General features: G+C 35.6%; 1 protein-coding gene across 4 annotated transcripts in view; it reads right to left on the reverse strand.

Annotated features, from left to right (window-relative positions):
- LOC131438535 (retinol dehydrogenase 14) overlaps positions 1 to 21702 on the reverse strand; it is a 145970-nt gene that overhangs the window by 76606 nt on the left and 47662 nt on the right. The window contains exon 1 of one of the 4 annotated variants that reach the window (XM_058608633.1): positions 20005 to 20164. The exons of the other annotated variants lie outside the window; for them this stretch is intronic. The gene's annotated coding sequence lies outside the window, so the exon portion shown is untranslated. Of the gene's footprint in view, positions 1 to 20004; positions 20165 to 21702 lie in introns of those variants that run through there. 4 annotated transcript variants of the gene reach the window in all.

The raw sequence follows: 21702 nt of genomic DNA on the forward strand, positions 1-21702 counted from the left end.
GCTACATATAAAAAACAGACCCCAACGTTTTCCTTTTGTTGTTTGTTACTTCGGGGAGGTTTTACAGCTACAAAATGGTGGATTTTTTCGTGAAAAATCGTAGTTTTCACTTTAAAAAATTAAAAAAAAATTGAACAGAAACATTGGGGTCTAGAAAAATTTATACTCTAAGAATAAAGCGTGAAACGCTCAGGTCGTGCTCTCATTTCAGATTCTTCTCAAAACATGATCACTGTTTCGCACAATTACACTACTATTGAATGCTGGATGACTGCATAATTAGTAATGTTCACTTGCCACTTGTTTGACTAACGATTAAAAACTTTAAAAACTACCCGACAAGCAATAAAAGTCTTCAAAAATATGAGATGAAAGTTTTTCACTTAGTTCACTTGATTGCGCTTTGTTTTCATTCCATTTGGTTTCGCAAAGTTGCCAGGTTTTCTCATAATGTTACAAAACAAAATTGTTTTTCTTCTTCAAATTATCATCAACAAGTATTTTTTTTTTGGTACCCGTAACATAAGTTTAATTATATTATTGATATTTATATTTCAATAAAACCAAAACGACTTCGAATATTACCAGAAAGTGCGTGTTAAATACTAAATAAATGATCATTGTGGCAAATCTAGTAGCACTGGTTTCCGCTATATGTCAACATAATGCTGAGATGCCAGATATTTTCATAGAAAATATGTATTGCTTTGCATAAAAAGTCTATATCTGCTCTATCTGTTTTCACTAATAAAATGATGTTAAAAGATAATATCTGCGAATATTTCCATTTTAACATGCGATTTGTCCGTTGATTAATAAACTTTCAAAGAATTACTGCAATCAAATACTAATAGATACTCAGAGAGAAATTCTAATTTTTTACTTCTCATTTTTTATGAACCTGTGCAAATCTGTATCAAATTTAGGAAATCTGTATAAAATCCGTACTCTGATTTAAATTAGTATGCGAACGCAAAAATCTTTACAATACAGATAAATCTGTATAAACATGTACCTCTCTGGCTCTGCATTTTGTTTTTAGAAGGGCTAATGCCTAAACAATAATAACAATTCCTTTTTTGTTTTGTTTTCAAGTTTACCAAATTAACTGCACAGTAAAATTTTGAATTTAAAACGAAAGGTAATGAAAATGACCCTCACCCTGGCTAAATCAGGTTTTTAAGGTAACGTCCTTACAAATGAGATGAAATAGGAAGCCCTTACCCTGCAATTACTGTGAAAATCGACGTTTGAATCGAGGCCCGGAGAGCCGAGTGTCATATACCATTTGTCTCGGTTCGTCGAGTACGCAGAGTACGCTTGTGTGTATGTCAGGGCCGCTTTTACAGAGGGGCAGTGGGGGCCGGAATATTGTTTGGATCTGATTCCGAAATTCCAATTAGTGTAAAAATTCCAATTTCAAATTACTTTCTCACTTTTCTCGGAGATGGTGTAAAAGATTTTTTCAAACTTAGATTCCAATAAACGGTCTTATGCTCCTATACAAAACTGCTGAATTTTATCTGGATTCGACTATCATTCCGGAATTACAGGATGAAGAGTGTTGAACATTTCAAGAAGTTATACAGAGCAGTAAAACACGGAAAAATGGGTTTGCTAGGGACTCAAATGATCATATACCAGTCCCCGGCTTCCGGTTCCGGAAGCACCGGAATTAGTGGTCACAAACTCTAAAACGCACTTTTACTCAGCTTGGCCAATTTTTACGAACTTAACAGGTTAGAATAAAAGGTCTTATAATTTCATAACTCCTGAATTTCCACCGGATCTGTCCTCCCGTTCCGGAATAACAAGGTGACGAGTTTCCAACAAAAACAAACTATTATCCTATTGAATGAGGTTAAAATTGAATGAAAGATAAAAATGCCTAACCTTAATATAGTTGACGTCACAAATAATAAATATTCGAACTTGTGATAGTCTCCATATTCCAGCTCCGAAAACAGTTATCTAAAATGTCCAATATAAAACTTGAATCGATTTCTCGTAAAATGTTATTGAGAAAGGTACAATAACTTGAAGTTTTATAATTGTTGGTGTATTATTTCAACTGCAACTCTTCATTTCTCAATTGATCAATCAATAATCAAATTGAAATCGAATATAAATTTTAGGTTTAATTATTTTTAAAACCCTGTTTCATTCCACCTACTAGTGTAATGATACCTTTTTTTAAATAATAATGTAATGCTACCTTTTTTTAAATTTTTTTAGAGAGTTTATTTGGGAATAAACTAACATAACCTTTTCATTTCATATAGGTACGAGATAAATGTAGTAGAATGAAGAATTTCTTAGTTTTTTTTTGCATCTCCACGTTAAATTTTGGTTGGAAATTTTAAACACTCCTCGTCCTGTAGTTCCAGAGTCGGATGCTAGAGAGCTGGATTAAATTCAACAGCGACTTATGTGACCATAGGACCATTTGAGCCAAAATTTATGAAAATAGGTTGAAGCATCTCGGAGAAACTGAATCAAGTTCCGTTTTGAAATTTCAGACCACTATTTACTTCCGGAACCGGGAACTGGAAACCGATAGAACCGAAGTCAATCCATGTGACCAGCAGCAAACACAACCTACAAATTGACAATGTTTGAAGCTAAATTTGGAAGAATTTCTCCGTATTTTGCATCGTCATTTAGAGATGGTTTAAATTTTAACACATTTCACTCTGTAGCTCCGGAATCGGAAGTTCGATCCGGAGGGCCAATAAATTCTAAGATTCAACGTTTTCATTATAACAAAAAGTATTGAAAGTACAAGCACATTTTGCATGTGAGTTAATGTATTTAGAAGTCTTTTAATTCGACGACATTCCTATGCCCACATTTTTTAGCGGTAAGGTCTAACCCTTTGGAAAAATCTTTTTTTTCTTTGTATTTTCTTATAATAAAACATTTCAAGAATATTCTGTGAAATTTTCAAGCCTAACGGAACAAAACTCAGTAAGTTATGGACCTTTATCTTTGCTTATCTCAAACTGCGAAGAAGTAAGAGCTCGACACACAGGCCCAAGACTTCTGCTTTGATTAACTTAAAAACTTGACAAAACTTTCTCGAAATGTTTAATTATAACAAATTATAGAAGAAATATATGATTTTTTGTACATATTAGACCCTACGGGCTCTCATGAGTAATTAATTATTTGCATTGATTTTATAGGCAAAGAACTTTAAACGCATTTTTCTAGAAAGCAGGTTTTGAAAGTCCGTGTCCATCGTCATTCAAAATCTACTGCACCAATTTTGTTCAAATCTTGCATACATTTGCTACATATAAAAAACAGACCCCAACGTTTTCCTTTTGTTGTTTGTTCCTTCGGGGAGGTTTTACAGTTACAAAATGGTGGATTTTTTCGTGAAAAATCGTAGTTTTCACTTTAAAAAATTAAAAAAAAATTGAACAGAAACATTGGGGTCTAGAAAAATTTATACTCTAAGAATAAAGCGTGAAACGCTCAGGTCGTGCTCTCATTTGGATTTTTGCGTGGTACAAAACCTCAAATAGACAGGTCCTTTTCTCAACTGAACTGAACTGCTAAACTCAGTTTCGGAATATAAATTCAGCATGCAGTTCCAGAACTAAATTGCAGCTGGGGGTTTGAGTTTTGTTTATGTTAGTTCTTGAACTGAGGTCCAGTTTCTGAATTCTATAAATCGGTTTTTTATAGAACTATTAAAATATTCCCAACGAACTATACCAAGTTTTCCTACTTTGTAAATCTATCATCCAATAATTCAGTTCAGTATTGAATCAATTGAGGGACGTACGCAGAGCCAGTTTCAAAGAAGATCGATTGTGTCATCGTGCTGCTGGTTGTTTGCATTGGAGCAAAATACAACGAAAAGTGAACAACAATGGAGAACATAATGCAAAATCAGCCCTTCTAATAGCTCCAAATGTTATCTAAAGAACTATAATGATTGTTATGTAGTGCAAATCTTGAATAATGATAAGCTTTGTGCAATTTTCGCAGTGCAAACTTCGCAACAGTGTTTAATATTGTTTATATCCAAATAGTGTTCAATATCGTATATAATTACACAATTTGGTTCTTTTGAATGCCATAAATGAATCCCGTACAGCATTTTGCCTTTCTCAATAGAAAGGTATTAGAATTGCTGGAAAACCGACTTTCGAACGGAGCCTCGGAGACCCATAGTGTTATATACCATTCGACTCAGTTCGACGAGATCGGAAAATGTCTGTGTATATGTGTGTGTGTGCAATTTTCGAAGATATTTATAGGCGCTCAATTTTCTCAGAGAACCGAAAGTTACTATAGGACGATTGATCAAGTTCGAAGATCAAATGGCCGTGACTTTTGGTTCAGGAGATATGATGGTATAAATGACGTAACCGACAAAACGTGTAGTTTTTTACCGCGCAAGTTTCTCGGAGATAGCTGAACCGATTTAACAAGTCTAAGCCCGTTTGAATGCTATTTTTAGGTCGTTGATCAAGTTCGAAGAAAAAATGGCAGTGACTTTTGGTTCCGCAGATATAATGGTATAAGTGACGTAACCGACAAAACACTTTGTTTTTTACCGCTCTAATGTATATAAGGGTGCCAATATTCTGGGATCACCTCTAATTTCGTAAAGCGATATTGTTCAAAAATTTAAGCACCTCGAAAAAAGTCCTCATGCAAAATTTGAGCTAAATCGGACATGGGTAAGGGGTGCTGCCCAGCGGTAAAAGTTTGAAAATTTTCGATCTTGAAAAAGCACCATAGGGGGGAGTACATACAATTTCCGAAAACGAAAATTTTTTTTAATGCCAAAAATTCTTAAAACTGCATGAAACGTCGAGATTTAGTGTTATCTAAAAAAAATCGAAAAAATCGACTTTCTGGGACACTGGGAAATTTTGATATTTTTTGAAGTCCCAGAAAGTCGATTTAAAAAATTTTTTTTTCGAGATGACACTAAATCTTCACGTTTCTTGCAATTCTAAGACTTTTTGCAACGCTTAGTTTGTGATTAAATTATATTGAAACCTACAGAATTGTAAAATAACTTTATATATAATTACCTGCTCCAAATATGTGCATGAAAATAGATGTAAATTCACAAAATATTTTTATCTGTGTATTCACGCCCTCCAGTTATGTCTGTGACATCACACACCCACCTTTTTTAAATTGAACTATTCACCCAATCTTTCTAAAGGATCAGTTTTATTGAAACGTTGTCCATCTCGACTAGGAAGGAATAAGTTTCGCAAATGTTACCATTAGAACAGACGAATACAACACTTAACGGAACATTACGGTGCGAATTAAAATACTCATGACAACTGTCGGGCGATCATTACAGTGCACAAATGACCATCAATTAGTCTACTCTTTGTTTATTGGAAAATATTCCAACGAATCACTTCTCACAGAAGTCGATGCATTGCAGAGCGTCCCAATTCCAAAACTAATCAAACAAAAATCTTTTATTTATGCTGATTCGGAGTGTTTGCTATAATCTCAATTCAACAAATTCCGTTTAGTGCGAGGAAATATCATATCATTCATACAATCATTCTTTTTCGGGAACAAGTTTGTAATCTCCAAAAATCACCTTCGAAATCTCATCTCAAATTCACATCAAATCCAAGTCATCTAGCAGTCCGAACGCGATTCACTGGATCATTGACCGCTGTTTACGTTCTCGAAAAATGATTACGCCATTCTCTCACCTTAATTCGAAAATCAATATGATCAACCAATGTGATGGATTACAAAAAAAGGAACAGAATAGATGATGTCGTCATTAATCCTACCGTTGAAGGCACGCACTGTTTCTTTACATTTTCATGATGATTTGCAAAATAGATATGTTAGTCTAGGAACATTCACGTTTTACTGTTATTCCTGAGATGATTTGTCAAATCCCAGAAAACCTAAAGAGTGAACACGAAATTACTGCATCACAGTTAGTTATAGCCAAACTGAAAGCTCTTCTGTAATGTTACAGAATGAATGCAATGCGAAATAATATCGGTATTGAAGCAGAGTATTAATTTCCGACGTTTTTCAAACTTTCGTATATCGATACATTAGATTTCGACCATCCCACGACAAAAGGGTCTAACTGCAAATGACAGTTTCTCTTTGTTTACTTTTTCTTTCACGATTTACCGAACTGATTTTATATTTGACGCTTTACTCTTCGCAAAACTTTCAAGATAAAACTACAAGCATTCGATTTATTTCGGAAACTTTAGAGAATTTGCAATAATGGTCCCGTAATAATCAAAAGAGAAAGTAAACAAAGAAAGGCTCTCATTTGCAGTTAGGCCCTTTTGTCGTAGGACTATCGATTTGTCCATCTGCTCGTCTTGATGGCACATGAAAAAATATCCCCTGATTTACACCGCAAGTTTTCGTTTATCCATCATTGCCTCAATTAGTTGTAGCAGATGCAGTTTTATTTTAGTCAATGTAGCATATCATTTGACGCAAAATATTGACTGGATATAATACCAAAGAATTATTTCTGTTCTTCCCTCCACTCTAAAATTATTACTTCCACGTTGGTTCGATTCTGGAAATAGCAGGACAAGCCTAAACCAAACATTTTTTGGCACAACTACAAATAAAAGTTCTCTCAATCCTTGATGCTAAACAGGCGAAACAGAATGCTTGCAAAGTATTTCTAAAGACTAGAAAGGAAATTTTGGTATTTTGATATCGAATACATGAGCAGACTTCGTTCCAAAAAGTGTAGCCATTGAAGACATTTAATCGGTGGTTTGTCTAAAGAGCTCTCTTTGTAACACGGCCAAGCGAATGAGAAATCGTATCATCTGGCATTTGCTCAGACTCTGTTCCTCAGAGAATTAGCCTCGAGGCTGCTGCAAATACTAATCCTATTTTCCCCCTTTTGTCTTATAACAACAATGCACCTAAGTTGGACAGAACATGGAAAATAATCTGTATAAGCTCAACAGGTAAAGCATCGCTCTGATTGGTCATTTAAATCAAAAGTGAAACAGAAAAAGTATTAGTAACCAGTACGGTAAAACGTCATTTCAATCGAATATTATTAGATTAAAAAGAAATTTATGTCCAGTTGACTGTCAGCATATCCCTTCTCGTTCATTTTAATTTTGTTTCCGAAGCTCCCTCCCAGAATTCATCGTCAATTGAATAACCGTACCTAGTCATTTGAAGTTTTGCTTGCTCAGTTTGTAGTGCCAAGTAGTCACCTGTTTCATTGTCTTCCTTATCTCCACTGTGGGTAGTGAGCAAGTGCGAACGAGTAGGCATAAGCATCAACTCTCTAACACAAAACTCTCTCCGACTATTATGATAACAAGGTGGTGGTTGAATCGAGTTTTCAATTATCACCAGCAAGTCAAAATCGATAATTTAGACTGTTTGAAATATATTGAGATGTGTTTTGAAATATTGAAAATGAAAACTGAGAGAGGGAACAATTAATTCATGTTTATTTTGTAATCGATATTTCAGTTATCATGACTGGTTTACCATTCACCCATTATCTTGAACCAATTCGAATGTTTACATGAAACTCATTGAATTGTAAGAGATATTTAGTTACTTCAAGAGATAAACTGACGGTGGTTAAACTGAGCTTCGGTAGAAAGAGAAACGAATGAAGTACGAAATGCTGCCCCTTCGCTGCGACAGCGAAGATAGTGTGTTAAAATGTGAAGTTTACTGCAGTAGAGTGATCGTCAGTGTGTGCACACATTCGATTTCAATTGGATGAAAAGAAATTTTACATCACTGTTCTTAACTATAATTATAAGCAACATTTGATTCACTCCGATAGACTATTTAATTTAACACCAGACGAAAGAGAAAACTTTTCTCTGCCGTTTACTATTATGACTTACTCTCAACGAGTGCCGAGTCATTCGAAATTACTCTTCAAAGTGAATTTTGATGGATGGCGTATTGGCCGTTATAAAAAAAGGCGGATGGGTAATGTTAGAGACATAACTGGATGTCGTGAATACGAAAACAACTGGCATGTTCCTTAACACTTCCGAATATCAATTAGTTGATCAATTGTATGAATTATGCAAGCATTCCCCCTTTTCACTACTAGAATTTGAAACGATGCACCTAAACTAAAGTTCAGACTAGTTACAATCAACATTCTGAAACACAACTAAATATTAAATAACCAGTATAGATTTTTATAATAAAAATATAGAATAATCTGTATACGGCAACCCAGTTTCCCACGGCATATTTCCAAACGACACCCATTCTAATATAAAAATTTCTTCTATATCAACACTTTCATTTTTGCATTGCGTGATTCGTAATTGAATGTGTTAGTGACGGTGCAAACTTTGTCTACTTCTATTTGGATAAATCTGATGCTTTTGGTACGAAAGAGTAAATTCAATTAATTCTCTGTAATGATCTGTAGCACTCAAAAGTGCTTTGAATTGTCACGACCAACACACAGCGAAAAGTGCACAAATCTAATCAAACTGTTCTAGATTTGCCCTAAACTGGGGATTTTTACCTTCGATTTGCGAAGAAGAAATCTTATAGTTCTTTAGAAAACTTTTAGAGCCATTAAAACGGCTGATTTTGTGTGATGCTCTCCACGTTGTCCTCTTTTCGTTGTTTTTTCACCAATGCAAACGACTGGCAGCTGTGACATAATCGCTCTTGTCGGAAGCGAAACTAGCTTTGCAAACGACACACAATACATCTGCTAGCAGTGGCGATATAATCTAAACTGATCCAATTTTCGTTAAGAGGCTTCTTTTTACGTAATTTCGTTTGAAGCTTTTTCACTAAAAAAAAACTATCAGGATGCTGTACGGAATTCATTCCTGCCTTTCAGATGGACCAAATTTGGGAATTCACTACGATATTAAGCACTGTTCGGAACATTTTTCTCGAACGATTTGTTGTACAGCAGCCGATATTTTGTTCTCTTCCTCAGAACGCGTTCTGATTGGCTGGTGTTAACATGGGTCAAATGAGACAGGTTTTTCAACAGTGTACTATTGAAATACTTCAATGCTATTGCTATACACGTTTAAGTTGAAAAACTTCGATTCTATTGGTAGTTAGATTATATAAATTCTTTCACAGATCACTGAGCTATGAGCTTTAAAAATACTAGAAAAGCAAACGCGCCTTATGAATTATCCTCTTTATACTCGTTTATTCCAAACATTTCAGAAAAGTTCAGTTTTGAATTATTTGAGATTATGTCACACAACTGAAAATTTTATCATTAAATTGTGATCATATTTCCGATGGCATATAGCAAAGATTATGTTAATTCGTTAGATACAACAAGAGATATTCACGATCAAAAACTTATCACTCTCTCAGAGGGTAAATTTTGAAAAGGCGCCCCATAGTAAAGCAAGTCGTATTCACGACAAAAACGCGTGATTTCTGCAAAATTATTTTATTCAGCCTCTTCTCCTAGCGTAAATGTCCGCACTTTGGACTTGACACTACACATCGAATTGTGTACAACACCAGCGCCATCTTTCTTAAACACTTTTATCCACTCTTTCTCAAATCCTGGTCGAGTTGGATGAACTTCCCTATTTTTCGAAGCTTTCATAATCGCACAGAATTGTTCTATTGGCCGAAATCCAGGCGAGTTTTACCTCATACCACTCCACCGATACCGGATCGTTTAACAGGAGGAAAAGCAACAGGTGCTTCTGGAAGGGGCTACCACGTTTGGCATAAAGTCGTTTGGCATAACACCGTTTGGCATAATAGTTATTTGACATAATGGTTATTAAGCATAATGGTCATTTGGCATAACAATCATTTGGCATAACAGATGAACATGTTGCTTAATAGAAATTGTTTTTATTTACTGAAATTTTGTAAGGTCTAATGCGGCTACGCCTCATCGTTTTTAATGACCTGCTATCCGACCTCGCTACCGCTCGTTCGGACCTAACTGAGGGATAACTCCTAGCTTTGGGTAATCCGGACATACGACCGCCACTAAACAGAGGTGATTTCTGCGGGCCGGCGCTCCCGACGGCGGGTCGCCGGCGCACTCGCGACCTTCGGCCGTCTCGACCTGAATCATCTATGACGAACAGAAGATTGTGCTAGCAATAAGTGAGTTGCTTATATAAAATGAGAGTCTACTATTTACTACAGAATTTGGAAAATAAAAAATAATAATGCTATTTCACGTAATATCATCGAAATATTCGGACCGAATATAAAATTCACACATTTCGTTCGAGTTTTCCTTGCAAAACATCACTCGATCGAAAAATATTTACATTAAATAAAAATATTACGAATCCAATTATTATTATGACAAATGTCATTATGCCAAATAACTGTTATGCCAAATAACCATTATGCCAAACGGCGCTATGCCAAACGGTATTATGCCAAATGACCTTATGCCAAACGGGCCGCCCCCCTTCTGGAGGTATTCTTCTTAATATATTCGGCCGTTGATTTGGTCGGTCGTAATGTACGGCTTGCTGAGTTTGCCGCCCCCATAGACCGTCTGCCACACCAAGTACTTTTTGGCAAATTATTCGACCTTATTCTCCCGAAACATCTCCGGAGTATCCAGGCGAGACTTGCCGAAGAAAAATTCCAAGCCGATGATTTGCTTGGTGTCCGCTTTAATGTACGCCTCATCGTCCATTACGATGCATTTTTGACGCACAACCACTCGCGATACAGTGTCCTGGCGCGGGTTCTGGACGTGATATTCTGTTTATAGGTTAGAACAGATCATTGCCTTTTAGATGAAACAGACTTCATCCCTCATCTTCCTTGCGTTCACGGGGTTGCATTTCGTTTCGCTTCCACAACCACGCACAAAAAATTTTGTTGAAGCACTTCTTGCTTGGAAGGCATCTCGATGATCACTTGACATATTGTAACGAAATTTTGCACATGTAGACATTATACCCTAAACTAGTTGTGCCAGAGATTGCATCAATTATAACGTATCAAATAACAAAATATACACAAAAGTAAGTGTTGCATTCTTTTCGAGAACAGAAATGAAAAAATAGTAATACTCCAGTGTTCTTCACATAATATTTTTTTATTCTTTGGTGAATTGATTCTCACATTGCTCCCACAAAATTAAAATCGCATTTAATTCCCATGTCGGAAGAATCAAATGTTGAATCAAATGATACCAGAAAAAAACTGAACTTGCGATATTGCCCTCCACCGAAACCAAAAATTAACGTGGTGAGACTGCCGCACCCAAAATAGTGGCGATCGCGACGACATCTGCAAGTATTCACCAGGCAGCTCGCTCAAAATTTTACACACCGTTCATGTGGGAGCCTGAATATCTGTTATCTGTGGCCGAAGAGGTGGGTTCGATGGAAAAACTACAAGGAACAGCTATGTAGGGTTGTTTGAACTGATGATGTGGAACAAGGCAAGCAACATTTTAAATAGTTCATGATCGATTTTCTCCATTCTATTTAAACAATCTGTTCTGATACGAATTCATAATAGATGTTAAAACGTGGAAGCGCAATATTTGAACAGCAATGCCATCGATCGATCCTTATACCCAATGCAAAGATTTTTAAGTGAATATTCGATGAACATCCAAGACGCGAATTTCGAAATATGCACCACCTCACATTGAAGAATAAAATAATTACGATTCTGATCAGTGATAACCTTACTACTGTACAGCGATCTAACCACGGATGTATCATGGTGTAATAAATGTAACCACGCGAGACCGACCGATTCCTCTTTGTACCAAAGTGAAACGCAATTTCGGAGAAGGACAGCATTCACACATAAAATTGAAACCGAAACACAGAAATCTGTTTTGATTCTTCTAGTGAGGTAGCGAAGCCTTCTATTTAATGTGTATATGAAAAATCAATGAAAGTGATCAGTTTTATCATTACATCAGAGGCAGGAATGCTAGGTTCACAGATTGTGCAATCGCTCACAGATTTTCACAGATTTTTGAAAATGGATCGCACACACTTAGTTTTCTTTACCGACTTCAGCAATATTTTACCGACTTTTACACAGCTGAACGTACGGTAATCTGTTCAGTAATTTATTAATTGACGAACGTTCAGTAAAACTGAAGTTTGTTCGAACTGTCATTTTTAGCTGTACTGGTCAGCAAATGTTGATGAGGATTCAGTAAATATTGCTGTTTAGTCAGCATTTGTTTTACGTTGAAAAGTTACCGAACCAGCGATTAAACCAACTGATTGAATCAGTAATTTTTACAGCTCAGTGCAGCAGAAAATTAATTTTGAATGATTAAATTATTTCATTTGAAAATTCGGAAAAAATATTTTGAAAAACTGATTTAAAAAACATTAATTTTCTTTCATCTCATAGCTTCGGCGAAAGTTTTCACCCGTTGTAGTAAGAGTTCCAATACTATATAAAGTGTTCATAATGTACAAATAAAACAGTTTATCTGCAAGATGGCTTTTACAGTTGAATACTTCAAAACACTGGCACAGCAATCGGAAGCAGTACAGAATATCTCCCTCTACTGGAATTTTATGATCGCGCCAAATAATAGTTCCTCCTTCAGCTTTGTAAAGTAGTATCGGGATACAGGAATTAACCTCAGGAAAAGGGTCATCAACCTGGAATAACACATATAAATTCACAGATATAAAAGCGTAATTAATCAATACTAATATTATATTCGTTCTTTGTGATGGTATTAACAAGACGGAATTTAAAAAACAAAAAATACAGTTATTTACCTTTAACCACTGAATTATACCGTTTAACTTTGTTCCTTCAGCGCCACGAGAATTTTTAATTTCATCCGTTTCGGTATGTTTAGTGTCTTCATTAATTGAATCTACTGACTATTATCCGCTAGTTCCGCATATTCAAATGCAGATTGAAATGACGGAGAATTCACGAGAAATTGCGGTTCTCGGGGATGTTTATCCAAAATATGTCTTTTTAAAGACCAGAACCGACTATAACGCATATTACATTTCGAAAAAGTATAGTCGTAATATACAGCGTCAGGAAGAAAATCGTGATTATGGATATGTAAAGGGCCATGGCATCCAAGGTCTTCTATACATAACCGGAAACTGCCTTTCGACAAAAAAAAACAAGTAATTGCATCCATGTATTGTAAAACTGAAATGTTAGAAGGTAAATCATATTACTTACTGAATAGTTCGAATAACGATACATCCAAAGATTGGATTTTGATCAATATATATTCCATTTTACTCACTTGCATTTTACAAATTGATTCGGTACTCTTTACCGAACAATTCGCTACAAATCGATAAATTACTGATCGATCAGCACGATTTCTATTAAATTTACTGAATAATTTCAAAGTGAAGACAGTTCAGTAGATAATTGCCAAATTTTCAGTACATGTTTTTGAAGAGCTGAATTTCGGTAACAAAATATGCTGAATACGTCAATTTTTGTAAGAATAGCAGAATAATCGGTAATTTTGATAAAAGTAACGAATTTTCCAATAATAAATATTACCGAACTAAAAATCCGAAAATAAGTGTGCAGTCTAGCACCAAAATGTACAGCGTAGGTAGCAAATAGGATTCCGATCTGCTATTTTGGTACGGAAAACATGCACAGATTTTGCACAGACAGATTTTTGGCTTGATAGAAACAGTGGCTTAATCACATATTTTTGGAAAAATGACCTGGCTCCCGGAACCGAATGATTGATTGGTTCCCGGAACCCGGACCAGTTTTCGTACTCTTTGTACGATTTCACTTCCCACGAAGAAAAAAACGTTCAACGATGGTCCTTCATTGGTCCAATACGTTGGATCATTGGTCCAATGAAAGTCCAATCAATCGTTAAACGGGAGGCCAACACGGGACCTTCGTTTGCCGATTCTGAAACAGACCGTTGAACCGAATGCCATTTTTTCGTTCAACAAACCCGGCAGATAGAGGTCCATTATTGAGCCATTTTTAACATGAGGAGTTGGAGCCCCGTTGAATTTGTTTAAACTAACAATACATACCTGCACAATACTTCTACTTCACGTAAAATAACAAAAAAAATACCTTCTATGTAAAGGTAACACTTAATTTTCACACTATTTTTGCAAGAGAAAAAAACAACAACAAACCGTTCCAGCAAATTGAGCGAATATTTCGTGCAATATGTCGTTCAACAAGCGCTCAAAAACCAACAAAATTGAACGGCCTGCTAAGAAGGTTCTATAATGTTTTAAAATTTGTCATACTCTTCACTCAGTAACTCCGTAATCGGAAGTTGCATGCAGATAAAAATCAATAGCAACCGATGGGACTATAGAATCTTTTATTCGAAAACAAATCTGTGGAAATACGTTCAATCATTCTGAGAAATCGAGGAGAATTTTATTTTAAGTTTTTTTCTGACTGCTTCAACATCGAACAATGAGCATCGTTCGTTTACCTTCGCCTTTGCTCTATAGTCTCTATGATAATAGAGCTTGTTCGTAAATTCGGGTCCGAACGACGGTGCTAGTTTACACGGTCGATGCAAATGGTACAGAATTGTCTGATAACGATTGACGCCGATATCAATTTGTTTGATCAAAATAACTCAAAATTGTGTTCAGGTTAGTCACAGAAAACAGATATACAAGCTCGCATATGAACTGTGTGTAAAATTTGCTAATTCAACATGGCGAATACTTGCAGATATCACCGCGATCGATTCTATTTTGGATGCAGCATTCACATCACGACACTATTTTGAGTACTACATTAACTTCACGCAGAATTGTCTGTTTTGCTGTTGGATGAATTAGTTTTTGTTGCATTTCGATTAAATTGTCGTGCAATTCTCGTGGAACCTTTGTTGAAGACTACGGAGAACAGTCGTGTTTGTAGAAGTAGTGAGTTTTTCGTTTCAAACGTATAGCAAATTGTAAATTTACGCAAAATCCGGCAAATCTCTGTTCGAGTCAGTATATCGGTTATCTGCGGTTTAACTATCAGGTTAGCGTGTCGTATACCAACAACCTTTTTTATTTTTGATCTCTTGAATCTACCCAGAAAATGCTATTCTATTGCGATATGTTTTTTGTCACGGGTAGAAATGATCGAGTGATATGCAGTCACTGAAACATTTTCAGTGATTGCGTGACAAAGTGTAATAAATATAATAAATCTATATATCCTCTTATAACCCGCAGGGCCGGTGAAAGAGGTGAGTACGGTGGGTAGTACTACCCACCCGAAAGTTCCAAAGTGGGTAATTTTACCCACCTGAAGTTTCGAACGAAAAACAATGGTAACATTAGTATTATTTATAACAATAAAAATATTTTTATTGTAACTGAGAATAAATAAAATCAAAATTATAGAATGCTAGTACTCAAGGTACAGCAAGGATGTGAAGATATACAAAAGAAAAGTTACCAGAAGTTGTCAGTTTTTTTTGTCAGTTTCTACTTGCGACAGCATTCTTATACACATTGAGTTCTTCACTGTGTGGATGTTTTTCTCAATCTCTATACAGCTAGTTGAACATTGGAGTGGAAGGTTTGTTCGAACTGTTGCTTATGTTCCCAGAGTCGAAAGTAGAAATTACCAACTTCCAGTAACTTTTCTTTTGTCGGTTCAGATAGTAAGTGATAACAGTTGCAGACCAGAGACTCGAGTGATTTGCATTGATGAGATGCTTAAGTTCAACTCCTCTTGTGTAACTTAAGTTAGTAAAAGATTTCTGCTTGCTCAAATGAGCCTTCTCACCTTTCACCTTTTTCATTCTTTATCTTGAATTTGAGTGATTTCATTCATAATCACTCAAAATCTTTTGACATAGGAATGCGTCTTTGTTTTCTATACCGGCGTGCAAATTCAAAATATAGAAAATAAAACCATATAGACAGTGGTTAGGCTCTGAACATCTACAACTCATCGTTTATATCAACAGATTACAACAATCCAACAGATACATGTATGTACTTAATACTGTCAATTAAAACTAACTCTAGCTAACTAACTCTATAGTAATTAGATGACACTAAACCCATCGGGTAAAGGATGGTGATAATTAGTGGTCGAAAAAGATGGTGGAAGACGGATAAAAAAGAGGGCGAGCAAACGTGATTAAAACCGACATATAACTCTAATTAGTATTCGAAAAGATAAGAGAAGAACGATGAAGAGCGGAGAAGAGGAGATACAATAGGATTAGTTACAACGAGCGAATTTATTAGTTTTCAATGGAGATGGCGGAGAGACGAAGGGGTGGTCGAGCAGAAAGAATTAACATTTGTATTATAACTGCAAAAATAAAGAATCATGGTATAATCGTTGTATCGCATTACGAGAGAGATGAAAAACAAATTCCTGTGAGCAACTATTGAATAAACGACACATACTGGAGAAGGGTTCATTATATCCGTAATTGGTTCTTGCATGGGGAATTCGTATAAATGGATGAGAACGAAGACTTCGACGATGAATGTCAAAATTGATCAATTGTATTTAAGATAGTCGAGCATCTAAAAACTGTCATACTTGGTCCAGCTACCTGTTGCGTTTTCCCCGTCTAAATTCTGAAACGACTCCGGAGAAAAAAGTAGATCCATGTTTCGTCCACTGTTTCATACCAACGCTAGTTGAGTCGGACTTTGATTTTGTGTTCATCCATCCCTATTATCAAAACTTTTTTCCGGATGTCTGCTTGATTTGATCACGTTAAAAATCTTTCGGAGAAACGAACATGATAAAAGCAAATAAATCTTCTGGGTTATCAACTGGAGTTGCTCTTCTAGACATAGAAAAAGCATTCGACAGTGTTTGGCACAAAGGTTTAATAGCAAAAATGTCTGATTTCCAGTTTCCTATTTATTTGATCAAAATGATTCAAAATTATTTAACTGATCGTACTCCTCAGGTTAGCTATCAGAATTGTAAATCTGAATTGCTACCCGTACGAGCAGGTGTTCCGCAGGGTTCGAGCGTAGCTCCAATCTTGTATAATATTTTCACTTCTGATCTTCCAAATCTACCCGTTGGTTGTCAGAAATCACTATTCTGTGACGACACAAGTCTGTTAGCCACAGGTAGAAATCTAAGAGTGATCTGCAGTCGCCTACAAAGAAGTTCAAATATTTTCAGTGATTATCTGTCAAAATGGAAAATTTAACCAAATGCAGCAAAAACGCAATTAATTATCTTTCCTCATAAGCCAAGAGCTTCTTTTCTTAAACCAAACAATAATCACATTCTCAAATTGAATGGCTTGGAATTGACATGGTCTGATCAAGCTAAATACTTAGGTTTAACGTATGACAAAAAACTCACTTTCAAGGATCACATTGAAGGAATCCAGGCAAAGTGTAATAAATATATTAAATGTTTATATCCTCTTATAAATAGAAATTCTAAGCTCTGTCTAAAAACAAATTGTTAATTTATAAACAAATTTTCAGACCAGCCATGCTTTATGCAGTACCAATTTGGTCAAGTTGTTGTTCCACCAGGAAGAAAACGCTTCAAAGGATTCAGAATAAAATTCTGAAAATGATTTTGAAGCATCCTCCCTGGTTTAATACAAATGAGTTACACAGACTCACAAATATAGAACCATTAGATGTAATGTCACATAAGATTATAAGCAAATTCCGAAAAAAATCGATGCAATCGTCAATTGAATCGATTCGCTCTCTGTATTAGTTAGTAATTTAGTATATAAGTTCCTTTTCCCCATTACGCAATACAAGTAGGTTTAGAATTTTCCCTACACAAAAATTTCAGAATTGCGGAAGCAAATGATGTCCTCATGGTAATAACTAAATCATGTATATAATAGGGCTGAAAAGTCACTACTTGTGGCTGAACACCCAATTTAAATCTTAATAATTTAATTTTAACTCATATTCCAATAAATAGTTATTTAAAAAAAACGTTTAAAATCTTTGATTTTAATCCGAGCTCGGGTTACACGTCTCAAACCATTGCTGGACTTGCCCGGTTGTTCTCTATAGAAAGCAATGTTTTATCAATAAACGGAATTCGGAATGTTTTCATGAATGAATAAGTAACGTCACTTATATGTCGGTAGGTTTAGTGTTTGTGGTGCGATTGACGTGAAAATTTGATACATGTCATCTGAAGAAAGGTACTTTCGCAAAATGAGGTTAGTTTGACATTAGAAACGTCATATCAGTCAGTCCTGAGACTTTTTTTACAATGTTCTAAGCACATCAGCGACTGGATTGTTTATGGATTTGTTTTGTGCGCCGTTCAATTCGCGCGAGACATCCGAGATATCTTAAAGAAATAATTTCGAAAATTTACAAACAAACAAAAAGTTTATATGGAACACAAAAGACTGCTGACTTAGTATTCCAAACAAACTAGCTATGTCAACAATTCGAACAACTCTACAGTAGTTTTCTATTATATTTAACCCTTAAATGAGCAATTTTGTTTTACAATAAAATACCGAAAATTGTCGAATGCAAAGTTATATCGAAACAAAATATTATTAAAAAATCGACCATCCATAAATATCATTTCCATTAGAATTAAGCAATACTTCAAAATAGCGGGTCGTTCACCCCGGTACGAAAAATTACCCACCTGGGCTTAACATGTTTCACCGGCCCTGATAACCAGGGGTTCTAAGCTCTGTATTAAGAACAAATTATCATTTTATATATAAATATTCAGGGCAGCTATACTCTTTGCAGTACCAATATGGTCAAAAACCAGGAAGAAAACATTTCAAAGCGTTCAGAATAAAATTTTGAAAATTGTCTTGAGGCGCCCACGCTGATTGAGTTGAAATGAGTTGCCATTAAAAGTGATATGGTAAAGTGAGTGAATTTCCAGAAAAATCGACTAAATCTTCAATTGAATCACATCGCTGTTTGTATAATGAGTTAGTAAGCTCGTAGATTCGCATCTTCCCTACAATTTTTCCTATACGACAAAAATCCCAGTGCTGCAGAAGCAAACAATGGTAATAACCAAAACATGTAGATAACAGGACTAAAAAGTCACTACTTTTTAGTACCTAGAAACCTCCCTTCAACTTGATCCAGTGAAAATGCCATTCTACATTCACGTAAAGCTTTTTGATTGATTCAGTTTGTGCAAGAATATGTATTTAACACATATTTACGTTTGTTCTAATAACCAATTGTTCATTTCTGTTGATAAGCAATGGGAATGTTTCTCCACTCATTAACTAAAAAGATGTACCCATTCCGATTATCAATATTCGCAAAACACTTGGTGATATTTTTATTTATTTCTTATTACACTATCAAATTATAAACATGGAAACCTACTAACAAAATAACTCAAAGCATTAACTATGAACCCTCTCTTAGGGCATGTTCAGGAGTGTTCTAGTTCTAGATGCATAATTTATGTCAGTTCCAAAATTTAAATCTGGATTTTATAACAAGAAAACTGGCAGCCCCAGCAGTGTTTTACTCGTGTTTCAAATATACAAAAAATAGAACGGCAACGTAGACCAGTTTTAAATTTGACAGAAGAACTGGACGAATAAATAAAACTAGAACGGCTTGCTGGGGATACGTTTGTTCCAGTTTCTGCTCTGTTATGGATCTTCCATATAAAACATCTAGCTGTGGAATTTGCTCTTAGAGCAAATTCAACAGCTGCAAGATTCATATGGGTGGTCTATAATATAACTGAAACTGAAACAAACATATCCACAGCAAGCCGTTCTAGTTTTATTTATTCGACCAGTTCTTCTGTCAAATTTAAAACTGATCTACGATGCCGTTCTATTTTTTGTATATTTGAAACACGAGTAAAACACTACTGGGGCTGCCAGTTTTTCTTGTTATAAAATCCAGATTTAAATTTTGTAACTGACATAAATTATATATCTAGAACTAGAACACTACTGAATATGCCCTTACCAGTTTAGGCAACTATGCTACTGATGCGTGAGAAATAGTTTTCAAATCAGGAAATTTTCAAAAATGTTTATTCGAAACCTAATCAATCTGGCACCATTCACCAACTAACCTTTGTACTTACTTTTTTTTCTCTAGTGAATGTACATCGTATGCTCTCGTCAAGCAAGATGAACATCCAAAATCCTAGCAGCAGTACGAAAATACTATCCAGTAATCCCCAATCGAGTGGCAATAATGAAAAATTTTTATATCAATACGATCAGCTCGACTGCCAGTGGTGAACTAAATGTTGCGGAATCGAAGTGAAACAAAAACGTCTGTGAAACGCAAATCTTTGGCGAGAGCCTTCGGCATCTCCATCCACGCTGCATCAGCGATGGTATGCACGAATTGAACTTGAACGTAAACACCGTAACGGCCGACCCAGAGATTACCTTTCAGCTACAAACTGCATTCAAAGAACCATGCATATAACACCTGCAGGTCAACGGGCCTCCTAGCATGTTTCCGCAAATAGATTTTTGCTAGTGTAAAAGAGATCGTGCAGGACGGTTATACATATGGAACAATGGATCTTCCATCTTTACAACACCATCTTTATGCTGCTGGTTCATGGGAAAGCGGAGGAAGGGGGGTCGATGCAGGCAAACAACAAAAGACACGTTGCCGTGTTAAGATTGCGTAATCCGTAGACGTTGTATGTACTGGAATTGCTCGGTATGAGCTTATGAGGGGAAAGTGAGTATCAGCAGCAGCAAAACAAATGAAGAAAAAAACAGGTTTCTCCACCACACAATGGCTACCAATCGTGGTTAAGTTGGCGAAAGATTTCAATAATAATGAGAAAGGGAACCCGCAGGAATTTCGCTGGTGCACTGCGTGGATTGCACTCTTCGGATGTTGAGAACTAAACGCACGTTGCAAACGGGCCGAATTTAAAAACAGTTTATTTTAAGGATAGCTTCTCAGATCGTGTCTGTTTTATTTTTTTTTCATATCGTTTATTTATACCTTGTTTCTATGTTGTCAATAGCTACAAACCTACAATATTGTCAATGAACTGCACCGAGTTTGGCCGGTAAAATAACGATCAGATGTATAGAAACCCATAACAGGTTACTCGTTAAAAGCCAAACATCGTCGAATAAACCATCCAAAAGAAAGCTGACTAAACAGTTCTAGTTCTAAGAGTGTTTTGATAATTCCACAAATTGTAAGTTCTGTATTCGTTTTGTCTTCATCAGCTTAGTGGTGTTATGATATTTTTTTCATTAACATGAAATTTGTGAAAATCGGTTCATATATTTTCAGGAAACAGATTTGAGTTCCGTGTTAGTCATAACTTCTGAAACATGCTGAACTGAGAACCATAGGGTTACCACGCGCTTCGCCCCACATAATCGAAATGACGGAATGAGCAATGCAATCTTAAACGATGCAAAGTGGTCCAAAACTGGAAAAAGACGGTCAAAAGTTTGTACTGACTTTCACTGTTTTTTAAGAGCTAACGTGTCTTCGAAGAAGTTTTATAACGCTTCTTTTGAAAGTGGCACCATAATTTTTGTTAAGGTGGTAGTACCAATTTCGAATAAAATCGTTTTGAAGAAAAAAACATTTGAAGTATTTTTGCTGAAGGTAAGAAAAATATTTTTTGAATATATTCACTTGAAAATTTTGAAAATAGTTCTTTTGGATTTATCTACGTATAATCTACCTCTATTACCTATTATTATTTATTATTATTATTAGTATCTACTACAAAGTTTTAGATAGCATTTAAATGAGTAACTTTTCCCAATACTTTTCACAACCTAATCAA

Source organism: Malaya genurostris, chromosome 3, assembly GCF_030247185.1.
Source record: "Malaya genurostris strain Urasoe2022 chromosome 3, Malgen_1.1, whole genome shotgun sequence".
Taxonomy (NCBI): domain Eukaryota; kingdom Metazoa; phylum Arthropoda; class Insecta; order Diptera; family Culicidae; genus Malaya; species Malaya genurostris.